This window comes from Scardinius erythrophthalmus (assembly GCF_964197995.2).
Source record: "Scardinius erythrophthalmus genome assembly, chromosome: 12".
In the NCBI taxonomy this organism is placed as follows: Eukaryota; Metazoa; Chordata; class Actinopteri; order Cypriniformes; family Leuciscidae; genus Scardinius; species Scardinius erythrophthalmus.
Genome location: NC_138232.1, coordinates 41,214,734 through 41,227,230, shown reverse-complemented (window position 1 = coordinate 41,227,230; position 12,497 = coordinate 41,214,734).

Sequence of the window (12,497 nt, the reverse complement as noted above, 5' to 3'; positions counted from 1 at the left end):
TGTTGTGGAGAAGAGGGTGTAAAAGCCTTTCTTGTAGTATGAGGTAACGCACTGGTGTGACGGGGTTAAAGCCTTTCTCCAAGATCAACACTTACCTTTCCTTCTTATAACCTGAGCAAAGCATTGTTAAACTTTACTGGAATACCAACACCAAAAACGACTGTCTGGAAACCAAAAGATGAGGCAAATGGGTGGAGATCCAGAGGGGGAGAACAACATTAACATCTTCTCAATGCATGTGTAACCTATAGTACCTAGATTGTACATTAGGATAGGATACTTTAATATCTCTATTAAATTCACCACCATTCATTTCAGTTTATAAGCTGTCAGATGAGACCAAACATAGCATAGTTACATATTAGAACACACTATTAAATAAACTATGTAGTTGAAAGCATATGTCATATGAAGCAAATGGTACAGATTTATCATTGAGGTGTAAACGACTCTGTCTCTCCCGACAGGACCATCCTGTGCCTGGAGTGTCCCAACAGCCTTCCATCATATTGATGAAATCCCTGCACTAGATAGTCATTAGCATACTGTGATGATGAAGGCCATCGTGCCACACTTAATTCACATGTATACCTTTAAAAGGCTTTTTGAAGTACTATGGCAGTAAAGAGTTCTGCCCATATTTGCTCAGCCCTACAAATGTATTAGTTAGCATGAACTAACAGCGAACAATACGTCTACAGCATTTATTAATCTTAATATTAACCTTAACATTTACTTTTTAAGATTAAAAGTTGCATCTTTTAACATTAGTTAATGCACTGTGAGCTAACATGAGCATTTTTATTAACTAACATTAAGAAAGGTCCATAAATGCTGTAAAAATATATTTCTCATTGTTAGTTTAATGCATTAATTATTGTAAATAAATGAGACCTTATTGTAAAGTGATACTGTTTCTGATAGTATAAATACTGCCATGATGAGTACATTTAACAACACAAAAGCCTTATAAATAAATCCTATTTTTGCATCATGGTTGAGGAGTGAGAATCATGAAACCTGCCAAAACTTAATTTTCTATGTGCAATTTATATAGTTTGTTTTTTCACTTGTTATTGGGGAAAATATGACCTGGGCATGTTTTGGTGCTGCACTTTTCGGTGTCATATTACATAAAACTTAACATCAATAATGACTATTGTAACACCTGCTTTGCAGAACTTGTGATAAACTAGATCAATGGGCCGATCAGAAGACACAGGAGTCGAAGGAGGCAGAGGTACACACACATGGACTTTTTTTCCTTTTATATATCAAAAATGAAAGTATCAACAAACAAATAAAATAATGGATTTGAATCAACAATGTTTGAAAGAAAATAAATTGTACACAATTCAAAAGTGAATTTACCTTAGTTGCAGATGAAAACAATTACCCAAATTAAATACAAGAAAATATCAACCAAAAGAAAAGTAACAGACGTTTAGTTCCTTTCTTTTCCCCTTTCAGATAGTTGATTTCTATTTTGAGTTTCCTTATAAGCTAGAATTTATTTTATTGCTTTTTAACCTAATTTAGTTACACCTAATTGGCAGATTTATTAGTTATTTACTAGTTTAGATGTATCTCTTTCGTTTCCTAATTTCAGTGAAATTTTTGTGAAACAATCTTTTCACAATCCAAAATACATGACAATTTCTCAACAAAATGTTCACCAACAAAGTAAATTTACAATTGTGCTTTGTTACCCACAATAATAACGAAAGAAAATATGTAGGGGATATAGATCTCTTATCAGATCAAACGATTATTTTCAGTTCAAAGATTCTCAGTCCAAACAACACAAAAAATAGAAATTTCCCCTTTAGTTTTCAGAAAATGTCACTCCCAAAAGGAAATAAAAGATACCGCAATCCTTAAAGTCAAAAAAGAGAAGAACTCCTACAGATAGTCGACCTGCAGGAATGACGCAAATCCAAAGAAAGATGAGAAAAGTAGATCCAAGTTCGGTTTTCACGGGTGGCTCGCCATCTATTTCTTTCACTCGTCACACGTCTCGATGCATCCACACCAAAGAACGCAGTCCACAATACGAAAATCCAACTTCAAAACACATACATGCAAAATCTGGCCTGCACACAACAGGGCAATGTCCTTAGTGATTTCTCTTCACATTAGCATCTCTTAGCACATTTCTGAACAACAATTGACATTGTAATCACTCATTACACATAGTAAATCATCATAGTTTCTACTGTTCAGTCTCATATTAATACTGTACATAAACACTGTTAGCCATATTTATCAAAATAAACATTCAACTCACCGATTCCTCTGTAAATTAACTGTTTTTTTTTTGTTTGTTTGTCTCTCTTTCCAGGTTTCACCAGATGAACCACGCTAGTTTCGTTAGTGTTAGCTTAGCCTAACATCTACAGAATCAACAGGAACTCTACTCAGGTAAGTATCTAAACAAACGCTTCTCAATCAGTGTAGTTGTAACAATAAACTGATTCTCAATGAAATTCTAGGTTTTCTTTCAGGTATTTCACCATTAATTCTCCTAATCACCGTTTCTCCTCTCTGTATTGTTTCTCTGTTTTTCCGATCTGCGCTGCGCACAGGGAGGCGGAGTCAGTGCTGCTGCCTGCTTTTTCCTGATTGGATGCTTAACATCTGCAGCGCTACAGTATACACACTTTCCATTCGTTGCGATTTGCTGCAATAATTTACATATCACTTATATGAATAATAAAATGTATAATTTACATATTATAATAAACATTATAATAAACTATTACATTGTCATGAAGTTTTATTCTATTTGCTGTTCAGTCACATACATATTTAGTTAAATATGTAATTTTAATGGTTTAATTGTTAAATATTTTGGACAAATTAACTTGAGCAAAGACTGCAAATATGCTAATTTGAGTCTGGGTTACACCCTCCCCTCTTAGAACTATGCAAGTCCCTTTGCATATCACCAATGGGTGCATACCCCCGAGTTAGGAGGTGTCCTATTTGAGAGGAATCTTGCAGGGACTCTGAGAGAGCAACATTTAGACCTTGAAGGAGGGATTGTACTATGGTCACAAGGGGATTTCCCAGTTCAGGGTAAGTTAGAATTTTGGGTCTCTCTCTATGTCGGGCAGACCTTCTCAGTTCAATCTCATCCTTCTCTGCATCATTTGTTTCTTCTTCATCAATTAGCTTTTCTTCAGTCGAACTGGATTCCAGGATGGATGATTCTCCATTATGATTCGGATCCTGCAGCTCCAAGGTAGGTGAATGACTCATATCAGCATCCTTTTCTCTTTCAGGTTGGACCTCAGGATTTTCAGGTAAGTCAGCTTTAGGATTCACAGGTTCACTCACAGGTAATTCATCAATGACCTGAAATTCCCTTTCAGGTAATTCACTTTGAGCTCCTCGGTTGATCTCTGAGCTTGCTTCAAGTGATGGAATTACAGCACTTTCCTTGTTTGAGTAAGTCACTCCAGAAGTATGAACCACAAAAGACTCATTCACAATATCAAGTTGAGGCATTGAACAATATTCTTCCTCTTCCTCAGAATTGGAGATTTCCTCTGTTTCCTCAGAATTTCTGCAAGCTGTCCTACTGCGAGTCTTGCGCTTGGGAACTGAACTCTGGGACTCACATTCCCGCATTTCAGATGGAAGAGTTCCACAAGGAAGTAACAAATCCCGGTGTAGTGTCCGGGTGGGTCCTGTTTGTGTCTCAGGGCACACTTTATATACTGGTAAATCACCATGTTGGTCTATGACTACATAGACTACTCCTTCCCATTTGTCAGCGAGTTTGTTCTTTCCCCTGAGTCGAACACTCCTGACCAAAACTCTGTCTCCCTTGTGCAATGTTGACGCTCTCACAGATTTGTCATAGCGGGTTTTATTCCTTTCAGCCATTTTCTTGGAATTTTCACTTGCAATGCGGAAACTTTCTTCAAGATGTGACTTGAGATTCTTTACATATTGTGAATGTGTTATTTCTCCTTTGCTCTTCAAGGGTAATCCAAAAGCCAGATCTACAGGAAGCCTAGGTTGCCGCCCGAACATCAACTCGTAAGGGCTGAACCCCGTGGTCTCATTGCGGGTACAATTGTAAGCATGTACAAGAGGTTTTACGTACTCTTTCCAGTAGCTTTTCTTTTTGTTCTCTAGAGTTCCAAGCATGCTCAACAATGTTCTGTTGAATCTCTCAACAGGATTTCCTCTCGGGTGGTATGGTGTTGTCCTGATCTTTTGCACTCCAGCTATTTCACACAACTCTTTGATTAGATGTGATTCAAAGTCAGGCCCTTGGTCACTGTGAAGGCGTTCGGGATAACCATAATGGCAAATGAACTGCTCCCATAAACACCTTGCAACAGTTTTGGCCTTTTGGTTAGGGGTGGGAATAGCTAGTGCATATTTAGTAAAGTGGTCAGTGATTACTAACACATCCTTGGTGTTGCTTTGATCAGGTTCTAGACTCAGAAAATCCATGCACACAAGTTGCAAAGGACGAGTGGTAGAGATATTCACAAGAGGTGCAGCTTTTTCGGGTAAAACCTTTCTTCGTATACACCGACCACAGGTCCTAACTTTGTGCTCAACGTCTGAGGCCATCTTGGGCCAATAGAACCTGTTTCGAACCAGGTCTAAAGTACGATCAACACCCATATGTCCGAGGTCATCATGCAGAGATTTGAGAACATCTAGATGGAACTTCTCAGGTAAGACAAGTTGGTAAATAGTTTTCCCAGCAAAGTTCCTTCTTCTGTATAGGACTCCATCAAGTAACTCAAGGCGGTCTTTTTCCCTGAGGAGGTAAGGCAATCTGGGAAGAGCATTCCTTACAGTACTCGAAGGGGATTCTCCAGTTTGAAATTGGGCAATAACCTCTCGGATGCAAGGATCGGCTAATTGAGCGCTTTGAACTTCAGCCTGAGAAAGATGAGGAATGATTGGTAGTCCTCCACATTGATCCTCTTGTACATAAGAGTTAGGTACAGCGGTTTCCTGCATTGCCAAAGAACTGACAAATGCAGGAGGGAAGTCATTCGGACACTCTGGCCATTGGATAAGACGACTTTCACAGATGGCTTTTACCACATCATCACTAAGTTCATGCTCATTCGAATTCTTGGTAAGTTGTTCAGTGAAATTAAGGATGCGGTTTTGTTCCTTCAGAGAGTTATCATCAGTCGGAAGCTTCTCGTTGGGTCGACGAGACAACCCATCAGCGTCAATATTCTGCTTTCCGGATCTATATTGCAGGGTGAAATTGTAAGTCGACAGTGCAGCCAACCACCTGTACCCAGTTGCATCAAGTTTAGCAGTAGAAAGAACATAGGTAAGGGGGTTACTATCTGTCACCACTGTGAAAGTGCCTCCATAAAGGTAATCATGGAACTTTTCTACCACTGCCCATTTAAGTGCCAGGAATTCTAATTTATGGGCAGGGTATTTGGACTCACTGCTCGAAAGCCCCCGACTCGCATAAGCGATAACTCTAACTTGTCCATCCTGCTCCTGATACAGAGCGGCACCCAGACCTGATGTGCTTGCATCGGTATGCAGGATGTATGATAATCTGGGGTTTGCAAAAGCCAGAACCGGTGCAGATGTGAGCTCCTCAATGATTAATTCAAACGCATCCTGACAAGCGGTTGTCCATCTGCCATTAAAGAGATCTTTAGGGTTCCGGTACTGGACATTACTCACTGACTTAAAGTTCCGCCGAGTAGGGGGGTACCCTGAAGTTAACTCATTTAAAGGCTTCACCTTCTTGGAAAAATCTTTGATGAAACGTCGGTAATATCCAACAAATCCGAGAAAGGAACGAAGTTCTTTTAAATTTTTAGGAACCGGCCAGGTTTTGACAGCTGCTACTTTATCGGGATCGGTTTTCACTCCTTGGTCTGACACTATATGGCCGAGGTACTTAACCGAGGTTTGTGCAAAGACGCATTTCTCTGGAGCAAGTTTAAGACCATACTCTTTAAGTCTATTTAGGACTCTAGACAGCCTTTCCTCATGTTCTTCCAAATCCTTGGAGAATACTATGATGTCATCTATGAACACTAAGACCTCGCGAAGGTTTATGTCTGCCATACACTTTTCCATAATCCGCTGGAAGGTGCTTGGGGCGTTAGTGACCCCTTGTGGCATCCGATTAAATTCATAAAATCCTAGCGGGCATACAAAAGCTGTTTTTGCCTTGTCAGATTCTTCGACCTCAATTTGGTAATAACCAGATTTTAGGTCAAGTACTGAAAACCACTTAGATCCCGTTAAAGCCATGAATGTGTCCTCAAGTTTGGGGAGTGCATACGCATCCTTGATGGTCTTTTGATTTAATTTCCGATAGTCAATGCATAACCGGATGTCGCCACTCTTCTTTCTGACTACCACAATGGGAGAAGAGTAAGGAGATTGAGATTCTCGTATGACTCCCACATTGAGTAATTCCTGAAGGTGTTTCTTAACTGCTTCAAAATCCTCCGGATGTATAGGCCTTGCCCGATGTTTAAAGGGCATTTCATCCACAAGATTGATCCGATGCTTGACCTTATCGGTGCACCCAAAGTCTTGAGGATGCAAGGAGAATACCTCTGGCATTTCTTGTAGCCGCCTTGTAAGTCTGCTTTTCCATTCTGGCGAAATGGGTGAATCACCAAAGTTGAACTCGAGAACAGATGTTGGAATGGGTTCTACTACACTCCCATGGTCGGACTGCTCAGAGCACACAGACTGGATTGCCTTCAATTCAGCAACCACACATCTAGGAGGAATTGTAATGTCGTGTGTGGTAGAATTGGCAACTACAACGGGCACATAACAATGTCTGTTGTCTCCAAGTGTGACCATGCATGTCTTGACGATCAGACCACAAGGTAGAGGGGAACAAGACGGGTGTTCCACAACTGCCCACTTGTCTAAATGTGAACCGGCAACAGAGGCTGCTCCACAGAGAACTGCACTTTGGCCGGCTGGAATCACCTGTGAATGATTCTCAGATACGCGCACTAATCCAACGTTTCCTTCTACATTCTGCTTCAGGCGCATCTCCAACATCTTAAGCACTTGCTTATATCCATAAGTGGGAGAAAAGTATTGAGTCTCTTGTTGTGAAAAGTCCTTATACAGGTTGTCCAAAGTGTTCGTGCCGATCAACACTGAAGGCTGAGAAGTGGAGGGAAGATCAGGGACAATCAAGGCTAAGGTAAGTACCTCTGTGTCAACTCCCACAAAGTCCTTGGGAAAAGTGATGATCAGCTCAACATAACCGAGGTAAGGGACGTTTTGACCATTTGCTCCCTCAACTTCCAAAAGATCATTTAAGGAATTTATCGGCTTATTGTACAGATTCTCATTGTAGAAGGATTTTGTTATGGTAGTGACCTGTGAACCAGTGTCAAGCAAGCAGTCACACATCACACCTGCAACATCTACTTGTGCAGTGCATTTTGCTCCAATTAACCCCCTAGGTAAAACAGATTGGCGTGGTTTCACTTGTGCTCGGGCTGACAGTGCCCTAACAGACTTGGGACACCCTGAATCAATCCCAGTTCCCATTCGTCCCGCAACAGGAACTGCAGTCAGTTTAACTGGGGCTTAGTACTGCCATTCCGAAAGTCCCATTCACGCTGTCTCTTTGCAAGTTCATTCCGCTTCTCTGACACCAAGGCTGGATTCGGGTCATTGGAACAAGAACTGACAATGTGTCCATCCTCTCCACACCTAAAGCAATAACCTGGCTTTGGTCTAGCTGTCTGGGATGTGTCTGGAACTTTGGTTTTTCCCTTAGGACTGATGGTACTATGCTTATTTGAGGACTTAACCATGTTTGATTTGGGGTTTGGTTTGTCTTTAGACTGCTTCGAAGTTAATAATGCAAGCTGATTTTGGAGTTCTGCTATCTGACTTGCCAACTGAGCAGTAACAGAATTAAATTGAGCCACATCATCTCTAGTGGTCGTTTGAGACTGCATCACGGCACGCTGCTTAACACTTCCCAGATGTTGTTTCATTCGTACATTTTTGGAAGCATGCTTGCTCTCCTCAGTTCGCAATAAGGTCATTAGCTCTGCAAAGGATGGGGGTGAATGCTTTTTCTGCTCTAGTTGCAACTCTAGAATCAAGGAATTTTCCCAACATCCTCTGCAAAACTGCTTAAGTAGATGCTTGTCAACCTCTGAGCCAAGGACTCCACCACGGCGCATAGTGGTCTGTAACGCAACATGCAATCGTTGCAAGTAAGCAGATGGGTTTTCTCCCGGGTTCTGGAATATATTCAGGAACTTGGCGAATAACTCATCACCATCTTCAATGGGCGCGAAAGCAGAATCAAGAAGCTGAATGTAAGTTGAAGGTGATGCTGATGGGCCAACAGATTTTACTATGTCTGCTGCCGGGGAAAGAAGGCTCTCACAGATTCTGCGCACTCTGTGGAAATCGGAGACTGTTGGATCTTGGAAAAGTAGTTCAGCGCTAGTGCGCCAAGTTTCATAATCAACCTCGTTGGGTGGATGGGGAGTTCGCCCAGAGAAAACACGGAGTCGTAACGGTGAGTTTCCAGGTATGACTAAGTCACTGGTGCGTACAAGATGCTCCACTACAACTTTCTGCACACCAGGTGGGTTTAAATCACTGACAGTGATTGACGGGGATTCTGGGCTTGTGGCTGACACTTGTGGAACAGAGTGATGTCGTGCAGCATTTATTGGCGTCTGAGACGGCTTAAGAGAGAACTCAGTCAAAGATGGATCTGCTGAATGAGCAGGTAAGGTATCACCAGCAGAAGAAACAGGTACAGGACATGGGTTTGGCACCACGCTCTCGTGAATATGAGCCAACATGCCCTTCAATACATCCTCGAAATTCTCTCCAATGCGACTTGCCAGCTCTTTCAGCTCATTGAGGTAAGTTTGAGTTGTGTTACGTCCCAGCCTCTCAACATAGACATTTGATAAAGCGGTAACATGGAACAAGACATCAGGAATATTCTTTGCTTGCTGGATATATGGTAGCACTGTCTGAAGGTTTTGCACTGCCAGTCCAGAGTTGAACTCAACTATCAAGGACCTCTTTGACTCTAAGCTGGGATCACTTAATGGGATGATTCTGTTAATTGACCCGTACTGTTTTACAAAGTCCAATATTTCCTCATCCACTTCAGTCTCAGTTAGGCCACTGATTAGGACTGCATTTGGGACTTTTACACCCTTTTCCTCTATAACGTCCATCTCTTTGAGTTTTTTTTTTCAGTTTGGTTGATTTCTACACTTATCTCTTGTCTTTAGTTCTTATTTTCGTTTTCTTTCTTTGTCTTTTTTTTTTTTTTTTTTTTTTAAAGGGAACTCTAGAATTGAAGGTATTGGTTAATGTGTGTGTCTCTCTCTGTCTCCTGGCTGCTGGCTCGCCATAAATATATGTAACACCTGCTTTGCAGAACTTGTGATAAACTAGATCAATGGGCCGATCAGAAGACACAGGAGTCGAAGGAGGCAGAGGTACACACACATGGACTTTTTTTCCTTTTATATATCAAAAATGAAAGTATCAACAAACAAATAAAATAATGGATTTGAATCAACAATGTTTGAAAGAAAATAAATTGTACACAATTCAAAAGTGAATTTACCTTAGTTGCAGATGAAAACAATTACCCAAATTAAATACAAGAAAATATCAACCAAAAGAAAAGTAACAGACGTTTAGTTCCTTTCTTTTCCCCTTTCAGATAGTTGATTTCTATTTTGAGTTTCCTTATAAGCTAGAATTTATTTTATTGCTTTTTAACCTAATTTAGTTACACCTAATTGGCAGATTTATTAGTTATTTACTAGTTTAGATGTATCTCTTTCGTTTCCTAATTTCAGTGAAATTTTTGTGAAACAATCTTTTCACAATCCAAAATACATGACAATTTCTCAACAAAATGTTCACCAACAAAGTAAATTTACAATTGTGCTTTGTTACCCACAATAATAACGAAAGAAAATATGTAGGGGATATAGATCTCTTATCAGATCAAACGATTATTTTCAGTTCAAAGATTCTCAGTCCAAACAACACAAAAAATAGAAATTTCCCCTTTAGTTTTCAGAAAATGTCACTCCCAAAAGGAAATAAAAGATACCTCAATCCTTAAAGTCAAAAAAGAGAAGAACTCCTACAGATAGTCGACCTGCAGGAATGACGCAAATCCAAGGAAAGATGAGAAAAGTAGATCCAAGTTCGGTTTTCACGGGTGGCTCGCCATCTATTTCCTTCACTCGTCACACGTCTCGATGCATCCACACCAAAGAACGCAGTCCACAATACGAAAATCCAACTTCAAAACACATACATGCAAAATCTGGCCTGCACACAACAGGGCAATGTCCTTAGTGATTTCTCTTCACATTAGCATCTCTTAGCACATTTCTGAACAACAATTGACATTGTAATCACTCATTACACATAGTAAATCATCATAGTTTCTACTGTTCAGTCTCATATTAATACTGTACATAAACACTGTTAGCCATATTTATCAAAATAAACATTCAACTCACCGATTCCTCTGTAAATTAACTGTTTTTTTTTTGTTTGTTTGTCTCTCTTTCCAGGTTTCACCAGATGAACCACGCTAGTTTCGTTAGTGTTAGCTTAGCCTAACATCTACAGAATCAACAGGAACTCTACTCAGGTAAGTATCTAAACAAACGCTTCTCAATCAGTGTAGTTGTAACAATAAACTGATTCTCAATGAAATTCTAGGTTTTCTTTCAGGTATTTCACCATTAATTCTCCTAATCACCGTTTCTCCTCTCTGTATTGTTTCTCTGTTTTTCCGATCTGCGCTGCGCACAGGGAGGCGGAGTCAGTGCTGCTGCCTGCTTTTTCCTGATTGGATGCTTAACATCTGCAGCGCTACAGTATACACACTTTCCATTCGTTGCGATTTGCTGCAATAATTTACATATCACTTATATGAATAATAAAATGTATAATTTACATATTATAATAAACATTATAATAAACTATTACATTGTCATGAAGTTTTATTCTATTTGCTGTTCAGTCACATACATATTTAGTTAAATATGTAATTTTAATGGTTTAATTGTTAAATATTTTGGACAAATTAACTTGAGCAAAGACTGCAAATATGCTAATTTGAGTCTGGGTTACACTATGTTCATAAATTTCTTTAATTGTAAATAATTAGTCATGTGGGTCTATAGTTTATTCCTGATTCTCACCACAGCATTGATAAATTGGTTAAGCGCTTTATATATTTTATTCTTCTGCTGATTGCAAAACTTTTAATAATTGAAATGCAAAGGCCAGTATAAGCAACAATTTACTAAGTTGAAATTCAAGAGTAAAATTTTCTTTTGCCATTATAGTCAAGAGTAATTTTTTTCCATGCATTACGTTGGTGCAGATTTGATGGAAGAATTATTGTATTAATTAATTAAATCCAGTACCAGAATATATATGCGTGAGTCATTAATAATGTTTGAAATATATTTATTACCCAAAGACTATACTGTATGTATTAAAACTGTGGGTGAAAACAGCATTTTTTATTTTCAACAATCGCTGGGATCAGATCATATACACACTATGCTGAATATTATGTTCCAGAATCAAACACAAGTTCAAATGAAGATCTATGATCCACATGCCAGATATATCGCTTAAACTATCTTATTACATTTATTCTGGTTTTAGGAAATTATATTACTCAGCAAACTTTTTTTTTAAACAGAGTCAATCCTGAATCCATTTTAGTGTTTTTATCTAAAGCAAACTTCAATAACGTTATATAGTTTTTTTAATGGCCATTTTATAGTATTTTAACATGTTACTCACCATAAAAATAGTCAAGGAAGCTGTAATGGTGTTAAACACCAACCGTCCAATTCAGTTTGCATTATCTTATCCACATATTATCCTGCTTCAGGTAACTGGGTTGTGAAATTTAGTTCAGACTAAATAGACAGACTAAATCCAGAAGAACTGCGGGAACGTCTCCGAGACGCTTGAAGAAACCTTCCTGCAAAGCTCCCTGAAAAACTATGCGCAAGTGTACCTGGACAAAAGCTGTTTTAAACGCAATGGGTCGTTACACCATATATTGATTTGATTTAGTTAATAGAAGTTAAATCATAAATAAATTAAATTTGTGATTTTATTTTTGAAAGCATTCTCACTTTCTCACGCATTTTAACACAAGTGGCAGTGCTTTTCACAGTATGTAGCTTTGCAGGAAGGTTTCTTCAAGCGTCTCGGAGACGTTCCCGCAGTTCTTCTGGATTTAGTCTGTCTCAGTTTCTTCTGTTTCTTCATGTAATCACAGACGGACTCGATGATGGTGAGATCAGATCACACCGGCTGTTGTCAGACTCCTTGTGCATACACAAATCTCACTGGATTATTACAATTAATGGCAAAAAGAATGTTTGGAAATGCAAACTGATATTTCCTACTGACACACTACAGCAAAAGATATAAGTAACTGACTTACAACCATT